Source organism: Alligator mississippiensis, chromosome 2, assembly GCF_030867095.1.
Source record: "Alligator mississippiensis isolate rAllMis1 chromosome 2, rAllMis1, whole genome shotgun sequence".
Classification (NCBI taxonomy): domain Eukaryota; kingdom Metazoa; phylum Chordata; order Crocodylia; family Alligatoridae; genus Alligator; species Alligator mississippiensis.
In genome coordinates this window covers 245,641,083-245,661,283 of record NC_081825.1, presented here as the reverse complement: position 1 = coordinate 245,661,283, position 20,201 = coordinate 245,641,083, and the positions used below count along the sequence as shown (strand labels likewise).

Here is a 20,201-nt window from a genome sequence, read left to right as displayed (position 1 = left end):
CACCAAGAGAGTGTACAGACACAATTTATACCATTGTACAAAGCCAAAAAAACCCAACCCTTTTGGCATAAGAACTAACAAAACTATGTTACTGTCCATGAAGCAAAATGATGGGATGGAGGCCAAATGGTGCATATTGCAGTACATGTGGATGACGTCATTCTTCAGATGCTGGAGGAGGTCACTGTACCTGTGGAGGAAGTGCTGACAGGATGTTTATAAGGGATTAAAGTAAGATATTATTTGGACAAATGTGAGTGTGTGAGTAGGAAACCACTTCATTCTTTATCATTATTATTATTATTATAAAATATTATTATTCCTTCATTTTCTTTTTTATTGCAGCCACTTCCATATGCAACTAATTCTCCCAAGAAATTCTTAACTATGCAAGAGTGGTGAAACATTAAACACATGAATTGGCTCCATACACATCAGCCAAATTTGTATAAGCATCAACTTTTGTGACCCCATTCTATATTTACATTATTTAGGAAAATGTAACCTTAATTGCTATGGTTCTTTGGCTACATTTTCATGTTCCAAATAGTTTTATAAATTTACTCTATATTTAATTGTCAAGTGATTGCTTTTTTAAAAAGTGTAAAAATGTCACTTTATAGAGCATTATTAGTACTGTTATTCAAAGATTTTATTGAAGACTTGTTGAGAATGATTTTTAACTCTATTCACTTACCAGTCCAATGCTTACTGACATATTGCCCTCAAGTAGTTACAGTATATAATAAAACATGCAAATGTAATGATAGCTTTGTTATAGATGATGAGTTAGAGGGAAAAAGAGTTTTGCAGTAATTGTAATACCTATAATGAACCATAATGTTAGTTTCCCCCCATTTCAGTTTGTTAATTTATTTATTTAAAACATACCACTGGAAAAATGTTGAAGGCAAGATCAGAATTTTAATGAAGATCTTGTTCTGCTTCCAGAGAAATATACAGAGATATACCAAGATATATACCAAGATATATGCAAGATCAACCTCTAAGGTTGTAACCAGAAAAAAAGATTTGCCTTTTCTTGGATCATGGAAGAATCTCTTGGGTCAAAACATGCTCACTTCTATCACATATATCATTCCATTTAAGATAATGGAATTGCACTTGCAACAGGATTTGACCCTTGCCAAAGAATCTAATTATGAACCCAGATGAATAAGATTGGTAATACTAAAAGTACACCACCAATAGCTGAAATCAGTGAAACCAGTCACATAAATAATGTTTTGCAGTGCTGGCCCCTTGAAGTGTTAAAGAAAATTAAGTACAATATTTTATAAAATTAAATGTAATGTGTATTTACAAACTAGACATATCTTCTCTTCTCAGTGAATAACATAAGGATCCTGTATGCCATTCTAGTTCACAACACCTGTGATGAATTATTTGTAAATATAATGAATTACATTACTAGGGACATGTCAAATTATATGTTGATAATTATTTTTTGGATGCATCTGCTATGTAATTGTTCCCAACTGACATGTATTCATCTTCACCTGGCATTATTTTCCTGATTTTGGGGGGTTTTATTATGCATTTCCATTTCTATCATAATTGTTACAGTGATCCTTGTTCCTTTGTTCTAATCAGGTCCTTTTAATGGTGTTGCACATTCTGAACAAAAGAGGATGGGGAAAACACAGAAGGCTATTGGCAAAACAAAACACCAAGCTTTATTTGTTACTTTATAACTGCTTGTTTGGCCTCAGAAGGTTGACAGGGACCAGTTGTTTTCCTGAATGTATCTGCCAGCTGCTGCAGTTGTGTATTCTGTAGCAAAGTAGGCGAATAAATGTTAAAGGCTGTTCTGATGACAGACAGGTACATGCCGCTTTTTACTTCGTGTATCTGAGATTTTAAAAAGGTAAATAAAGCAAATTAGTAGCATAAGACAGTATGTCTTTCACAACACAGTGTTATAGAAATTCTCTCAGTGAAAATATCTGTCATCAGTTTATGCTTACATTGAGCAGCCCCGTATTAATTGTGTTTACACAAACTTTCTGTATAATATACTGTTTACCATCCAGAGTTCATTTGTTCTGTTTGTCTCTCAATAGCATTATTCGAAACTGCTGCCAAAAAACAACTGATCAAACACTAGACCCATGTATACAGAACTTGGGGGTTTTTAAATTCTGCCTTTTTTTTTTTAATTCTGTGAATCATTTAGAACATCTAACCTGAAACTTTTTTTTTTACCTTTAAAAAGGTCTTTATTATTTATTCTCCACTTTAGTCTTCTTTGACTACGCATTGACAGGTAGCAGGTGATGCGCTCTCTCTCTTTCTCTGTGTCAGTATTAAAATATACTGCACAAAAAAATTAGGCACAATCAAAGTGAGATCTGGTTCTGGTGTATGTCAGTTTTTTAGGGCGTTCAGTTCCAAGATTTTATTTTGGCCTTTTCGAAGGAGGCAAGATAGCACTGAACTATGTATCTAGATGTGAGCTTTATCAAAGTTCAAGTACGCGTGATTCAGTGAAATGGTGGTGGGCCCATTTCTGATTAAAAAAAAAAATGTCAGACAAAAGTTTTAAAACCATTAAAAATGTTTTTTTCTTCCCATACTCGCCTCCCCCACCATCTAATATAATAATAATTACATAATTTAGTGCTATTATGCAGCTAAATACTCTACTCGCCTATGTGGAAAAAATATTAAAATCTGGTGCTAGTTGAGCAGCCTGATGCTGGAACATTCATGAGTGTTTTATAATTTTATAATGATTTCTCTTTGACATTATATTAGATTTCTTCATTTTGTCCACCAGTACCATGAGTCCCCACTGTAAGCATTTATATAATTTTCCCTTTTCAATGCATTCAAAATATTTGGTTTTCTAAGTCTGGGATATAATGCATATAAGTGATCTCTCTAATCATCTGCTGAGTGTTTGTACTTAGAATAGGTTTTATCTCCTGTCTTGAAAGTTTGATACCAGTGTTACTGCATGCAACATTATAGCTCTTGTGCATTGCATCAGGACTTGCTTTCTTTAATTGTGAAATGTGAAAAAAGATAGTTTTGATTGCATTACATAGAGTTGTTCATTTACTTTCATCTGTGCAAGTCTAGAGGAAGCTTCCATAAAAACAGCTTTGTGTGAATGCAGCTTATGTTGCATCCTATTCGCATTAAATTGCTGAAAAGTGTCCATTATGCTAACTATAATGTAAAAAGCAGATGCTTATTTATAAACTTAATAATAACAATAATCTACTTTGTGCATATAAAATGCCTTTTAGCAAAAAAGCACTTTCAGAAACATTTACAAATTAAACTTCAGGACAAAATGAGGATAAATTCTGTTCTTTGTTATATTTGCATAAACCAATGAAATTTATTCTATATACCAGTTGGCACCACTGAAAGAAGAATCCGGCTAAATGTGAGTTACAAAAGTAGGAGCAATTTTTACAGCTGTAGCAATAGGATTTTGAGATGCTGTCTTTACAGTATATTTTTAAATCAGAAATGCAAATGTAATTATTTTTTCATCAATGCCAGTCACATTGACAGTATCTCTGTTATAATAAAAGCAATATATTTTGTATTCATATTCGCATTCATATTAAAGCAGCAATTTTCATCTGTACTTAAAATTTACAGAATTTTTCCTGTTCAAACCCTTTTCCCTCCATTTGTACCCTTTCAGACTCAAAAGTTATGCGGACATATCATGATATAATCCTGTTTATTCTGTCATTTGTCCAGGTAGTATTGAGGCATAGGCATATAAAGTAATACATATTTAACTTAATAATTCCTTGGATTAATATCAATCCAGTGGATAATTTATTTATCAGCAGTCTGAGGATGCAGGACTTCTAAAATAATGGATTACCTTATCCATCAGGATACAAAAATAATCCCTAATTTCTGTTTATTTGGGAATCTTTCAGCTGTTGAGAATTTTCCCCAACTATTTCCAAAAAATGACAAAAAGAAAAATCAAGTGGCATAGTTTACAAAAGCTATAATGAAATAAATGCCACTTTCTTGATTACACTAAACCAATTAGATTTAATTTCTCTTCTGTTTCCATACATAAGCAACAGCTGTACATGCCATCCATGGGTAATTAATTGCTTCCAACTGTCTGCCAATGAAAGTGGTATTTCTTTAAATTGGTGATACAACACAACATGTGCCTGTAAATACATCAGGGCACATCATATCACACAACATATTCTGACACAACAGAATGTACATGTTACTGCAATGACTTAAGGGCAAAACATTTCTCTGAACCTGTGCTACAGAACTGTATTTTGTTCACTGCACTTGCTCCCTCTATAGCACTACCATAGATGCCAAATGAATTCAGCACATGGAAGCAGAAATCTGCTATACAGGTAACAAAGCAAACATCAGAGCTAAAAAGACGTGGCATACTTTTATTCAGCCACAATGGAGCTGAAAAAAGAACCTCTCTTTGGCAACAGCTGCTCTTGAGAGATGATTCATCCCAAGAGAAGGGCAAGCAGAGCTGTTACGTCTTGGTGCCCCTTAAGGTGCTACTGAAGGAGACTGGCTTTAAAAATAGTTAAAATTTCAGAAAAGCCAGGGTCATGTTGACTGTCTGGGAGTGTAGAAACAGTATATTCCCTGACCCTTCAAACTTTTGTGGCAATGTTGATTGGCTGTTGGTCCCCCAATGGAAAAGATGCATATTTTTCTCTTAGTGGACTAGCACAGCCTGGGGCTCTGCTGACATAATTGGACTATCTTGTGTGGCTTGTTACAGAAGTGGGTTCATGTGATACAAGGACAGCAAAATAGCTACATGGTTCATGGCATACAATAGCTTCCTTCCTTCCTTTCTTCCATTTAAAAAAAAATCATTATAAATAATTTCTATAGTAGATATTTTGCTTTTTTCTCTATCTCCATTAGGAAATAAATGAAAGATGGTTTTTATTGGTGGGGTATCTTTTATTTTTTACTCTTGAAGTACAAAAAAGGAAGTGTATGTGTGCCAAGCCTTTGTAGAAACAAAACCTAAATATTTCTCAGCAAAAATGTTAGAAATTGCAGGAGTATTTTTAAAGTTACATTGGGTGTGTCTGCATGTACCAGTTTAAAGCCCAATTTAAGGTGTATTAAGGGCATGCATCTACACATGCACGCCCTTAATGCACCTTAAAAATGGAGATTTTAAGCTATTTGCACCTAAATTTGATACCTGCAAAAATAGGTATGAGATTTAGGCACAAATAGCTAAAGCACATGAATTCACGTGTAAATGCATTAATGTGCATTAACGTGTGTATGGACTGATGTGGGACTAATTTTAGTCCCACATCAGTCCATGCACATGGCTTTTAAGCGCTTTAATGCTTGCACATATAGATGTGAGCCTAAATTGCCTTAATGTGCATTAAACTAATGCACCTTAAATTTAGGCATGCCTAAATGTATGTGTAGACACACCCATTGTTCTTCAGACTTAAGCCATGGAGAGTTATAGCTTTTACTCTTATTTTTTTTCTTTTAAATGGATTTTCAGTTGTTATATGCTATGCATATGTATATAACTACCTTTCTCTGTGACTGTATGTGCGTACATATGTTTGTATGTATGTAGGTATGTATGTATACATATATGTAAGTAATAAAAGCCAAGGCTCTTCACAACTGCAGTTAGATTAATCAGGGTTAAGTACACTGAAGATTTTTGAGCCATGCCAGTTTACAACAGGGGTAGACAAAAAGAAAATTAGACCATGAAATAAAATCTAGACATCCTTATGAGTCAGTACAAATAGAGTGTGGATCTGTGTAGGATGTTACTAGTTTTGTACAATTCTCTTTGTAAATCACATCAGCCATGTGCTTTCTGAAGGTTATATGTGAATTATTGCTTTCTTTAATATTGTGGGTATTGTTGATTATTACAAAGCTATTAAACCTGTGTGAATGTAAATACGTCTTCTACTTGCCATTTTGCATTTACAGAGCAGACACTGTCATATAAGCACCACTGATAAAATATATTGTGACAGCAAAAACAGTAATACACAAGGTTTTGGCATGGAAGGAATTTGGTTCAACATTCCTTTGCCTGCTTACTGTATGCAGTATATTTTCTGTCTCTAGAGTCAAATGTTGCACTTTACCAGGCAATGCAAGTTTTTTATCTGGCATCTCTAACTCAGTAGATATAAAGGCATGTAATTATACCATTTTTACCCTGAGTCTTTTGGTCCTGTTTCTATAAAGAAAAGCTTTATAAAAGCTTTTTATAAAAATTGTATAAACATTTTCAAAAAATTGTATAAACATTTTCAAAACAAAACTTTCTATAAAATTTTTCAAAACAACATTCCAGATTAAGTTTTTTAGTGTTCAGGTGTCTATTGTTGTCCTGATGCCTCAACTACCAAACTCAAGGTTTCTCCTTTACTATTGCAATAAAACAAATCTCTTTCTAGCCTCTACTACAGGCTCTGAAATACCAGTCTTCTTAAGACTTCATTTAAACCAAAAAATGTAACCAATATTTGGTAGTTAGCTTATCTCACTTATCTGTATATTAAATATAGTACATATGCAAATATAGTACATATGCACAATAAAAATATATTCACTATCTGTAAATTAAATTCTATGTACACATATAAACCACTGCAATTTAGTTATTTACTGTGTACTACAAGGTCTATAAAATGCCACTTTCTAAGAATACAACAGAGGCTTAAGTCAGCATTTTTATGATATCATCTGTACTGGGAAAACATTAAAGGCTCAATATTTAATAAACATAATAAACATCCCCATGAAACAAATTGTTCATAAACTACCTGTTTAATTTTTCAGGGTTCCTGAACCACATATTTTCTTATTAGTTGTAATCCTGCTGGGTTGCAGGATAGATAGGGCCTGTCAGGGATAGAATATAATGTAGCGGTTTTATGAATTATTTCTGTGAGGAAAAGCCTATTACAGCTGACAAGAGGATGATGATATTAGCCCATCATCATTCAGATGGCACCACCCTTCCCCCTTTCATCCATCAGACCTCTTGTATGGAGGCTGAAAGCCATGCAGTCTTTGCATAGCCAACACAAAGACAAATACTGCTCTTTTTCTGAGTCCATGAAACATTTAGTATTTCATTTTGAATCATGGCAGATGACAGTAACAAATGGCCTAATGAATCTCCCTTATTGTTCCTTGTGAATCTGAAGATGAGCTAAAAGTAAAATCTCTTTCTTTTGGACACACTGGTTCTGTACTGAAAGGTTTTTCCAGCACTCTAAATAGAATCCCTGCATTACTGAAAATCAACCAATAAACAAGCAAGCAGCTTAACCTCCCCCCCGACATACACAAGCCCAACCTACAATTTTCCTGTTGTAGACTGTATTTTACTCTTTACCTGAGAGTAATATTTTTGGGAATGTATTTCAATGAACTTTGAAATTGATATTTAAGGTGTACCATGCAACGAAAGCCACAAAAAAACAAAGATAAGGCCATGTATTGCAGCTCTGTATTACAAAAGTATAGTAATACATTAGTTGGCATCATTTTGTATTATTCAGGGAGAATGTGCATTGTGGGGATCTACAAAAATAAAGTTCTCAAAAATACGGCACAGCCTACATTAGTTTACACGATCAGTTTTTCTAGACATCTTTTCAGAAATCACTAATAGGTCTGTAAAACACAGGGATTTTTTTATTTCCTGGCCACAAAAAGCACATAATTACCCTGGGTTCATTTATCCACGCAGAAAAAAATATTATTAACATGACTGGTAATTGTTCAGTGAGCCTAGTGTGGAAAAGTTCACACAAGGCATCTCTATCTTTTACCTGATTTTTGATGAGATATAAATATTTTTAGCTGTACAGTTGCATTGGTTGTACCTCTATTTATCCTGTGACTGCCTTGTGTTACGCTCACCACAGTTTCTTCATATTATTTTCCTGTAAAGGGGAGGATTGTCTTAAAGCTAACACTGCTGGTTGCAGAAGCTTTAATGTTACTCTTATTGGTCCTGCCTACATTTCAGATATTGAGCCTGGCTTCTACCAATGGGTTCCCATGCTCACATACTACTGTCACTTCTAAAGTTGGCAGACAACTAAGCACTTTTTTCTGCTGGGCCTAGGGTTAGGAAAGTGATCCCCACTGAACTCCATTTAATTTAATCCCTATCTACTCTTACAAAGCACCTTGAAAAACATGTTTTTTTCAAAGCTGTTTTTAGAATGACAAGTATTGGCTCCATATTTACTACCTCCTCTGTCGATTACCCTTATTTCACTTAAAATTTGCTCCCCTACATTCCTCCCATGACTCCATTTGTCCATGTGGGCTGCTTAAATTCTATGCCTTGTTTATTTTTTGTATTTTATGATATCCTATAGCACTCCAAGCCTTTTTGAGGGAATGAGGAGGGGCAGAATGGCTACATAAACACAATACATTATTATATCCTATATTAGTATATTATTACTATATTTTTACATTGTTATATTTTTCATTTATTTACCAAGGAGACGAGCATCTGTAAAATAGGCAGAATATGATGGCAAGAGAGTTAATTCTTCCTTTTATTTCTTCCTTTCTTTTTTTTTTCTTTTCACTGGTTTCATCAGTTAGATCTATCCCCTAAATCAATGTGATTTATTGAGATGTATTCTTCAGTAATGTCTCCCCTGATCCCCCTTTATACACTACAACAGTTTTCCTTTAGCAAAATACAAGACAGAAACTGCTTTTCATTTATAATAAAAACTTTTGAAAGTGCTTCCGTGAAAAGTGCTTGTTTTGGCTTGTCATTGAAACCAACAAAAATGGCTTGCTTTCCAGGTAAAACTTTTTGCACAGCTCTGTTTGTATCTACTGTAGGCACATGTGCATTTTTGACATGACAGATCATAATGGCTCTTTCAGAGCCATTACAGTGACCAAGTAAATCCTTCTTAGTTCAAGTACATATAATTGATTCCCATAGACTGTAATAGCTCCAAAACCAAGGCAATACCCTTACCAAACATAAAGCAGTGGCAGGACTAATACATAACAGCAGTCAGTTTTTACCACTGTGGTACTAGAAAATGATGCAGTGCTAACAACATGGCTTTTTTATTTGCTGATTTTTGGCACAATAGGAGGGCAATAATTCCATGGTATTACAGTGGTATCATTCTTGCATATTCCTGGTAACGTAAATCCAAAAGTGCCATAATAGTAATCTTAATCATTTCCAAATTAAGAACTTGCGTCCACAGGGCTATTTTGAGAGTAAAGATTTATTCTTGTGCATGTTGGGGTGCAGAATCAGGCCTGTAGTTTTAATAATGGCATTGTAAATCATAATGCAAAAGTCATTTAGAAAACACCAAAAATGCTTTAAACTGTGGCAAAAGAGGATAATAAACCAAATTGTACTGTCTGTCTAGGTCTGGCCCACATTCGGGGCATTGCAAAGATGTACTGTTCAAGGAGTGTTTTGCACATAATCATATTGCCAGAAGCCTGATATGCATGGTTACTATGCAGCTAGTGCTATCATTTTAATGAAAAAACCTGTCTCCCCCAGTACAGCATATCTCATAGACCACTGTAAAGGGAGCAGGGCTATACATCTAAATTCTTCCTATCTCCTTTAGGGCATTACAGAACCTGAGGGTGCATGGAGGGATGGTCTCTATATTCCTGAACCTTGGCTGTGATTGACTCTTGGCTGGGGGAGTGCAAGAAGGAAGAGGAACTCCAAACTTAGTCTACTGGCAAGAAAGGCCAAATTCTTCTCTATACAGAAAATAAAAAAAAGGTAAAATCGGGGGGGGGGGGGTATTGCTTTTGAAAACAAGACAAGTTTTTAGTTGAAAATAAGACAAGATTATATTGCAATAGAAAAAGGTGCTGTAAACTTCAAGAAGCTAATGTACCTTCAGTAAAGAACTCTCACCAGAGATCATAGAAATTTCACATAACTCCTATATGTTAATAAAGTCTTTGAATATAAAATCCAAATTAAAAAGTGGAGCCGAATAAAAATGCTTTTGTTAAAAGTAACGTTTTGAAATGCTGTCAGTAACTATCATAAATATTTGAGAAGTTAATATTTTAATCTTCAACTATAGCACTGAAAACATTTTTAGTGACAGACAGTGCTTCATTAATAGAGTTCTGTATGTCTAATTGCTTTAGGCAAAGTGGGTTGCATTATTTTGACACATGACATGCAATTAGTACATGGTCACACGGCTAAAGGAAGATTTTACACCTTTTTTCCTTCTACATTCAGAGTGAATAATTAGCATATTTTTTCTGCTTAGAATAATCATCAGAGCCTTAGATCAGAAATTGCCTAATGAGGTAAAATTCGAGTTGTTGACATTAATACATGTGACATATTTTTTTTCAGTTGTAAAAGTAAACCTACTGCTGCCACTTCATTTACCCTTTCCAAGGTGTTCTTAAGATTCAGAGTTGTGTTTTTTTTCTTAGCATGAAGCTGTTGAATAATCATATCTTGAAAAGAGAGCGATGAATGATTGTTTTATATTTCATAGTGTTTGCCTGGGTAGTGAGAGTTCTAAAGGGCTAACTTTGGCTATAACCCAAAGCCGTGGAAGATACATTTTTCTGTTGTCGTAACACAAAAGGTAAATGGTGATCACAATATTATTGTACTGCTTCTATATATATAAACCAGGAACTATTGTAGCTCAGCTGTGAGGTGTTATATAGCATATTTCAACATGAAAGTCTATTAATGAGAAAGCTATCTTTAGGAAAATATATTTTGGTTATTTTATGTTCAATGAATAAAACAGATTTTATTGTAAGTAACCTGATGTGACTGAACTTATTAAAGTTTAGGGTACATGATGGTTATAGCTATAAAGTCTTTTCCTAGAGAATCACTTTGGAGAAATTTACATGAGAAAATATTAAGACATTCTTTTGTACATCATTTTTTTTCTTTTATCACAATTACTCGTAACTATTTTCCTATTACCTTTTATGCTAACTTTGGGAAAAAAAATCAGCCAACTGGTATAGGGCTTTCCTTTCTTCCCTCCTTAGTCAGACAAAATTCTCACTTAAGAAGTTTGCCTGTGGTAGGGGGTCTACAATTGAGCTCCTAGTATGATTGTTTAAGTTCTTCCATGCCTGAGAATACCAAGATTTCTCAATATGACAGCCTTGTTTATAGTTATAAGTGCAAAAAAATGCATATGCTAAAATAGAACAGGGGGAGAAGGGTCTTTTAGGCTGTAAGTGCTAATTAACAGGTATAGAAAAGACTCATCAGAACTATACCCTAAATTCTTACTAATATTCTGTTCTTCAAGAGGTACTTTCCAGAAATATATCAAACATTTAGTGCCACCTATAACAAAGGGCAGAGTTAACCATAAATATACTAAAATAGACCTTTTTTTTTTTTTTACTTTCAGTATCCTGCCATTCATTTAAATGCATGAAAGAGAGAGGCTGTAGAATATACTCCTGGCTTAGTGTACACATTGGATATTTACCAAGATTTGGATGGTACTAAAATGAGCATTTAACATTTACAGAGAAGACAAGAAACATAAAACATTTACCTTTTTTCCTCATAAAGGTATTACATATTGATTTGAAAGAAAATTTATTCAAGGTAAAATCCTTGCTCCTCAAGAAGGGTAAGGTACCATAGGAACAAGTCACTCTGACAGCAATCCACAGATATAAGTTAGACTTAGTGATCTAAGAAAGCTGTGAATAGGACAGCTTGCTATCCCTGATGTAAAAACATGCTATTTGGGGTAAATCCTGTCCTTTTTTGTGCTTGGCTCTATTAATAAGCTAATACAAAATAAAAGGCATAAACTGTAGTCACAATCGTCTCTTCCAGCAGGGCTGTCCTTTTCTTGGACTGTCACACTCCAAACTTGAGATTCCTGTGATGACAGGTCCAATCTTAGTTCCCTTTTTATACACAAACTTTTAACAAAAAATTATAATGGAGACAATCAAGTGGCAGAAATCATTCTGCATCTCTCTACATTGCCAACATCTGTTGAAAAGGAAAATCTGAGGATCCTCCGACCTGATCTTTACAATGGTCTTCTTAAAACAAACACACAAACAAACAAAGGAGCTAAAACAAACAAGAAAGCAAAGGCCCAAACTTTTAGAGCAGAAACATGTTTTAGATCTTCATATATAAATGTGAGTGGATTAGAAAGCAGGAAGGAAATACCTTATTAACAAGGTAACAGCTTTAAGATAATAGAGTTGGGCAGCACTAGAAAATGGAGAAGATGAATGGAGCCTCTTGTAGTTTATAGTTTCCCTTTCTCTCAGTGGGGGCAATGCAGGGAATGATGCCAATAATTTGAGCCTCATGAAGCGTGGGGCTCACAGCAGTGGCATCATTTATACATGCAGCCAGGACCATGGCACATTGAGCTGGGTAGCGCAGCCTTGGATAGCAGGGGGCCCTGAGTGCCAGCTTCTCAGCTTGGGCCTGCTCCAACCCAATTCAGTGAGCTGTGGAGGGGATGTCTTGGGCATGAGGGTACTACAGTGCAGGGCTAGCCACCAGGCAACCCCTGTACTGTGGCACCTTTGTGCCCCAGCCAGCCCCGTCACTGTCTAGATGTGCATTGCAGTGAAGTAAATAACTCTGCCATAGGAGAGTTGGGCAGTACTATCCTACAGCAGATCTGATTAGTTTATTCCAGCCTTATAGCATGTGTAGACAGTGACACTTTACTGCTGAGGTAGTTAGTAGGGCTGTGCAAAGCTTTGGTCAGTGATTCAATATGGCAGAGATTCAGTCTGATTTGGAGACCAAATCTCTGAATCCGAATTGAATCAAGAGACCCTTTATTCTCTCTGAATCAAATTGGGACCCTCCGAATCAATTCGGAGAGATTCGATGATTCAGTCATAGACACAGCTTTAAATGTTTTAACTACATACCTCAAGGTACCAGGTGGCTTGTGAACACTGAGATGCTGGGGAAGATGAAGTGTCCCACAGGAGCATGTGGCGGGGGGTCCCCAACACTCAGTGGTGGACCCAGAAGTGGTCCACTTCTGCATCCACTGCAGAGCGCATGCGGGACCCCTGCCTTCTGCCCCCCAGCTCAGTGACCGGTGCCTCCTGGGTCTGGGGGGGCATCCAGGGTCCCCCCATGGCCAATCACTGAGCCAGGAGGGTGCAGGGGGAGGTCCCCCATGCGCTCAATGGTGAACCCGGAAGTGGAGCAGAAGTAATTCTGGTCCACTTCTGGGTCCACCACTGAGCATGCAGGGGGAGGGCCCCCCTTGTTCCTGTGAGACAGTTCATCTGCCCCTCCATTGCAGCGTTCACAAGCTGCACATCGTACCTCAAGGTATGTAGAAAAAACATTTAAAGCTGTGTCTATTGCTGAATAGCTGATTCTCTGAATCATCATCAAATCTTCAGATTCAACTGAATCAAATTGGGACAGTGATCTAAATTATTGAATTGAAGCACTGTCCTCTGAATCAGGCCAAATCTGAATTGAATACAGCCCGCTTCGCACACCCCTAGGGTTAGGCAGTAAGCACCTTGTGTAGATGCCCCCTCTGTTTCACTGAACAATCGGGGAAAATCAGAGAGAGGTTGATCTAAAATGAAATATATTTGGTTGTCTCACCTAGTTTAAACAAATGAAGTGTCATTTCTGCTTGAATGAAACACTTCTTTACTTTCATTTCAAGGTTGTTTGAAATTTTTAATTAAAATAAAAATATGTAATATTTTAGGCAAAAATAGTTAAATGAAACATTTCTGTGTTTTTCAACTGGAACTACTTAACAAATTTTGCTTTCTTTCACAAATATTTTAGTTGATGAAAATCATCCATTTCAGCATTCATTTCTGTTGAAATGCTACTGGACTAGCAGATGAGTTCACTGAAATCAAGGGGTAATTGTCAATAACAAATCATTGCAGTGCAAGACTAGGCCAGACATACTTCCTCCTCACTTTTCCCTTCTTCCTCTGGCCTTTCGCAGTTGTCACTAGCCTACCTCTGGGATATTCCTTCTAGCTAAGGCTTCTATAGGGAAGTGCAGAGCCAATAAAGCCAGCTCTGTACCTGGCACAGAAGCTCCCTATACCTACGTTGTTCAACAAGCGGACCTGACATCTGCTATAAATACTTGCATTGGTGTTCCCAGCACAAAGGGCCTGAGGGTGTCATATTGAATGAAATAGTTTGAATGTTTGTAATGGTTGCCCATTAGCCAGTTTAGGAAGAAGACAAAATTTATCTCCTTATCTAGGCCATTGTTTTGGTCTACGTGCTAAAGGTCCTGACTTTGCTCAAAGTCTTAACTCTTGAATTTTATCTTTAGAGGTCTTTAACAAAGAGAACCTAAAACTGACCCTTAAGCAAATATCCCGAGTTCTGAGAGATCAAACCCTAGGGCCTTTTGACAAGATTGGAAAGAAAAGGTCACTTGCAGTGGTATGGAAGTTCCCCAAAGTAATTAAAATGATCAACAAAAGAAACTAATTACCAAGCAAAAGAATCTGTTGAGTAAGATCCAAGCCCAAATTTGGGAGTAATGACAGGTTTGGGTAGAAGCGGCCCAGGACAGCAACTCACTCAATAAAAACTGTAACCTATTCTCCCAAACTGGAGGTAAACTTCACTTGTAGAACAATGAAGGAAGAATCGCAAGTGTAGACCAGATCAGACTGATCACCTGAACCACCTTCTCCGTGAACACGAATCTCTTAGTTCACGCTGAAGCTGCAGAGCGCCCGAAAGGGACTGAAGGAAGGGGACTTAGTCCTATCACTGCTGAGGCCAGCCCATTGAATCGTATTGCTGAGGCGAGCCCATTGAACTGTACTACTGAGGCCAACCCATTAAATTGTACTACTGAGGAATGAAACCATATTTAGGTGTTTGACTTCTTGGAATTCTAGGATTGTAAGTATATTATGAAAATGATAGTATTGATTCAAATTTAACTTTTAGTTGTAATTGTAGTTGTTTTTGTAATACTAATTCTTATAGCATTGTTTGGGAAGGAAGTGCATTTGGAGGATTATTTCTTAAAGCTAAGCAGTGTTATATGTGTAGCAAAGAATTTTAAAATAAAATTGGGTTGTATGAATTAAGTGTGTAATCATTGTGAAATCGTGCAATCAACTAAATACTCCCCCAGCCAGTGCATCAAAACGAATCAGTAAGTTGTGTGGGATTTTCTCTATTCCATAACCCAATAGAGACAGAGGGCAATGGTCAATGTAGTCTTACCATATTCATATAAAACTCCTCTCAGAAGCATTTTACTAGACAATACCTAATATATTTGTTCTTTTTAGGATTTTGCATATAAAACTGGGGAGGCAGATGTATTAGGAATGCTCTTATGATTTGCCAACTGTAATGACTTTTTCATTGATACAACCCATTTTGGGGTCACTGCATAACTTCCTGTGCTTTGAATAATGCACAGGAAATCATGCTGTTATTAGTTTTGCCCCACCTTCTTTTCATATCATCTGCTGTACCTCATTTTAGGATAATTATTAGGACTGTACATTTAAAAGAGTTTATATTATTTCAACACTGATAAAATATTATGTACATTTGTGTGGTCTTTTAACATGTACATATATTATTGAGGTGATATGAAGTAAATAAACCCCTGAAGGGAAAAGTCCCAGTGATTCCTTTGATACTTTTTTATATAGTTGATCTGAGAAATAGTTCTGCAAGAACTGGATAAAGATTAAATTAAGCATTCATCTTGAAGAAGACACTGAATTATAGTACCTGTCTTAGTCTCAGTTGTTTTTCTGATCAAGCTGTTCAGCAGAAAGGGTTCTGCAGTATCTAATATAACATGCACACATCATTTTATTGCTTTCTAGCTGGTATAGTTTCTTCAGATTTTGACTGGTAATATCCCCTTTTTTTTTACTAGTCAAAGTCAGGTTTCGGGGGGCTGGTCTCTCATATCTATGGTGGTATGAATGCAGCTTTCTCCACATGCTCTTTAACACAAGCAAAACAACAATAATTTTAGGATGGCAAGTGCATTAGTTTTTGGCACCACATTACCATAATGAATTGAGGATCATCTCCTATGTATCCCCGTCTCATGCACTTTGTGCTTCCATTGTGTTATAGCCATGCATTGCATGTACAATCTGGCACTTCAGTTACAGGGGAAAAAATCAGCAAGTTAACACCGTGTATGCAAAAGTCATGTGTTTACAGTTAAAAAAAATAGACTTGTCACTGCAAGTGTCCTCAATAAAAGCTATTTCCAAGTCAGTTTTCTGGAGATGTTGAAAACAGAAATAAATATTTATTTTCACAATTTGAGTACGTTTTTCACTTTACTTTAAAATACTGCTCAATCATTTTTGTTCAAAACTTTACAAATACACATGGATGTGCATGCCCACATACACATGCAACTGTCTTGGACTGAGACCATACCTACAAAATGAATGTTTTAACAAGTGAAAGTTTCAGAAATGTGTGACCAGAATTATAAGGAATTTCTTGGAAGATTTTTAAGGCATTGTACATTGGACTCTTAATGAAAAAGTAGAAAAGAGAGGGTATTTGGATACATCTTAATATCTGTATCTTAAAGCTGTGTCTATGGCTGACATGGAAGACTGAAGATAGTCATGTGGAATACAAGGAGATGCAATGGGTATAAGTACCTGTATATTGTGCTGCAGCAGAAGACATCAGAGCTATGTTAAGGACCACCTGATAAAGTACATTAAAGCAAATACGTTCTGGCAGAGCATACCTGGTATTTTCCAAAGAAAGCAAGTGGTTAATTTTAAAGAAAAGGCAGCAAACAGTGGTCAACAAATGAAACATTTATATTATCTAAGCCTTGAATTATGCATTTAAAAATAAGTCAACAACATTTTCATATTTTCTAGTTCCCTGTTTGATTCCTATCTGCCACAATTGTTAACTGAAATTAGGCTGTAGTTATCTCAACCAGAAACTCAAAAAGGTTATGACTTTTTTGTTTCAAAAGTCACAACTTATAGCTAAAGGGCCTATTCTTCTTTCAAAGAGCACATATAACACTAATTAAGGGTAATGGGAATGACATGCCTGTACTGAAGGAAGAATAAAAGCTTACAGTTTCATGAAAATATCTGTTAGTAACAATAACAACTATTACAGAATAAGGTCCCAATTCAACAAAATTAGTCCAGCTACTTGTACAAGTTCCACCTTTAAGGGTGACCTATAAATTAAAAAAAAAACAACCGAGGGTAAGCACAGATTGGAAGCATTCAGCACAGAAATATATTTTTTAAGGAAAATTTTATCATTTTCCCCCTTTGGAGAAATTTTCAAGACATTTTCTAGTTTGTTATAGATAGATCATCAACATATCATTTGGTAGCAGCCCAGATACAGAAGTTACATTGTGAAATATGCTGTCTATTAGGGCTGTGCAAAGCTTCAGTTGGTAATTCGATTGGGAGGAAATTCAGCCTGATTCAGTGGCTGAATCTCCAAATCTGAATCAAATCAGGGGACCAATCTAAAAGTCTGAATCAATTCAAAGCTTCTGAATCTTAGGAAAAGATTCGGAGAGCTTTGATGATTTGGACAGTCCCCAGTAGTTGCAGCCGGGAGCTGCAGCTGACTCCGAGCTGGTAAGTACTAAGGGCTGGGGAAAGAGGGAGGAGGAGGGGATCATGGGGGGACCCCCTGCCAGCCCTGCTGACCCCCCTGCTCCCCCAGCCCGCCCCCCATGGCTGCCCTGCCCACCCCAGCTCCCAGTACTTTAAAAAAAAGCCCCAGTGCTTACCAGGTGCTGCCAGGTGTGTGTGGGGGGGGTGATCCCCGCTGCCCCCCACTGCCCTATGCTGCATGGGGGGCTCTGCCACAAGCCCCCAACTCCCAACCTCCTCCCCCAGCCCCACCACAGGTGCCCCACCTGGGCAGCTCCAGCCCTTTTAGAAAAAAAAAAAGCTGAGAAAAACCCCAGGACTCACCGCTTCTGCAGCAGCCCTGGGGTTTCTGGGACTCTTGCAGAGCCCTCCATGTGGTGTAGGGCAGTAGGGAGAAACAGGGATCATCCCCCACCGGCAGGAGCGGTGAGTCCAGGGGTTTTATTCAGGAGGTTTTTTGTCTTAAAGAACTGGAGCTGGCTCAGGCAGGGCACCCGTGGGGAGGCTGGGAGAGTGAAGCGGGGAGTTGTGGGGCTCATGCACCTGCTGAGCCGGGGCTTTTTTCTTCCAAGTGCTTGGAGCTGGGGCAGGTATTACCAGACTGGGAGAGGGGTGGGGGATGGGCCTGGCCTGGCTGATTCAGAGATTTGGAGATTCAGCAGCAGCCATATCTCTGAACAGATTCAGCTGAATCGAATTGAGACAGTGATTTGAATCACTGAATCGAATCACTGTCCCCCAAATCAGCTGAAACTGAATCTGAAGTGAATACTAGCCTCTACGCACAGGCCTGCTGTCTATAATATCTTGTGTTTCACAGTACATCATTCCAGAATACCTTTGTACAAACCAGGATTACCAAGATCATTCATCAGAAAAGAAAAATTAATTTTATAAAGCTTAGTTAAAACTTATTTCTGGACTGAGTGCCTCCCACAGTCTGCTTAATGCCCCTCAAATAAATCACAGCTTTTTCAATTGTTAATTTTGCTTGTCACTCTGAAAAGTTTAATTATCTTGCTAACTGCTCAATCCTGCGAAATTTTAGTTAGTTCAGTTTTAATGTTCATTTTCATATCATCTCCGTTGTTTCAAGGGTTGATTGTCTATTCTTTGTAGCTACATACTTTAAAGGTTTATATTAAATACAGTGTTTCAATAGGTAAAAAATTCTTAAAATCTTTACATAAATTATTTACCTCGATCAGTTGGAAAACTAGCTATAATTATGATGACTGGTTAATTAAAGCTTCTGCAGAACTTGACAACAATGCTAATAAAGCAATTCAAGAGGTGCGAGTAGTTGATCTTAATTGGAAGAGATGACATTATTTACAAGAATAAATGACGGTACCTAATCTCACATTCGTAATTATCAGTGATGGGCCAACATCAAAAGATATTGAGGTTCCCTTCTGCTTTATCAGAGACCCGCAAGTATGTTTGCTTATTCAGAGCTTACATGACTTCTCCTGTTATCTGAATTGTATATGTAACAATTTTTCCCTGAGCTGCCCTCAGAATCTGAAACCATCAGCAGGACTAGTGGAGAATCATTCCTCTTATGGTTGCAATTGATTGTAATAATCGAAGGAATGCTAACAAAACTGGAGGGGGCATTTTCTTTCTTTGGAATCCTGGAAAAGGATACTGTAAACCTGGAATTGGACTTGTAGGAATATACCTATGGGAGAAAAGAAAAACAGTGTTATGTCTGCTCTCATGATATCTCAAAATGCAAACCATCTATTTGTCCTCAACCTTCCAACTACTGTGACTGCTTATCACTTCAGGAGTTTATATACATGACACCATTACCGTGTACACGTGATGAACATGTCACTTTGTGTGGCTTACTGGTATCACACTGTACAAATGCAGGAGTTTGGGGGTTTTAAATGAGTTTACATTGTTGCACACTAAACTGCATCATGATGTAGTTTAGTTTGCAATGATGCATTGCAGTTATTAGTCAGCTTGCCTTAGTCCTTTCCTCTATGGCAGCAGCACTCCCAAGGGTCACCCCAGAGGGCTGCTAGTGAGCCGGGTGCTGCCTCAGCTCGGGGTCGGGAAAGAGTAGGATCAGGCTTGGTGCAGCCAGCCTGGGCAGCCCCAGGGGGTGCTGCCACCACAGAGGGAAGGACTGGGGCCTCCCACAGCTCAGGGGCTCCTCAGCCCACCAGCAGCTTTCCCCATAGCCATGGACAGGCTCGACCAAAAAAAAATAAAAAGGAATTGGGCCCCTCGCTGTAACAGTGATAGAAACCCCTAAATTGAAATGGTGGGTTTCAATTAAAAACCCGCTATTTCAATTTAGGGAACATAGAATGCAACCCTAAGGACTAAACCCCCATCACATGTACAGGCACCCTTCCATTTTACATTGTAACTTTCAATCTGGCAGTTCTCTGATGAAGAATACATTTGGCTACTGCTCAACAGGAATGCAACGGAAATGGCACAAATCCGCATCCATACTGTACATATACACTATACTATGG

The 20,201-nt window shown here is 37.2% G+C and overlaps 1 long non-coding RNA gene across 1 annotated transcript; it reads right to left on the bottom strand.

The window, feature by feature from the left end:
• Positions 1 to 1,672: 1,672 nt before the first annotated feature.
• LOC132248415 (uncharacterized) lies at positions 1,673 to 18,322 on the bottom strand. The gene is made up of 3 exons (XR_009459604.1): positions 18,025 to 18,322; positions 16,717 to 16,808; positions 1,673 to 1,872 (listed from the first exon to the last, which is right to left on the bottom strand). It is a non-coding gene; the product is annotated as an uncharacterized LOC132248415 (long non-coding RNA).
• Between the last annotated feature and the right edge of the window lie 1,879 nt (positions 18,323 to 20,201).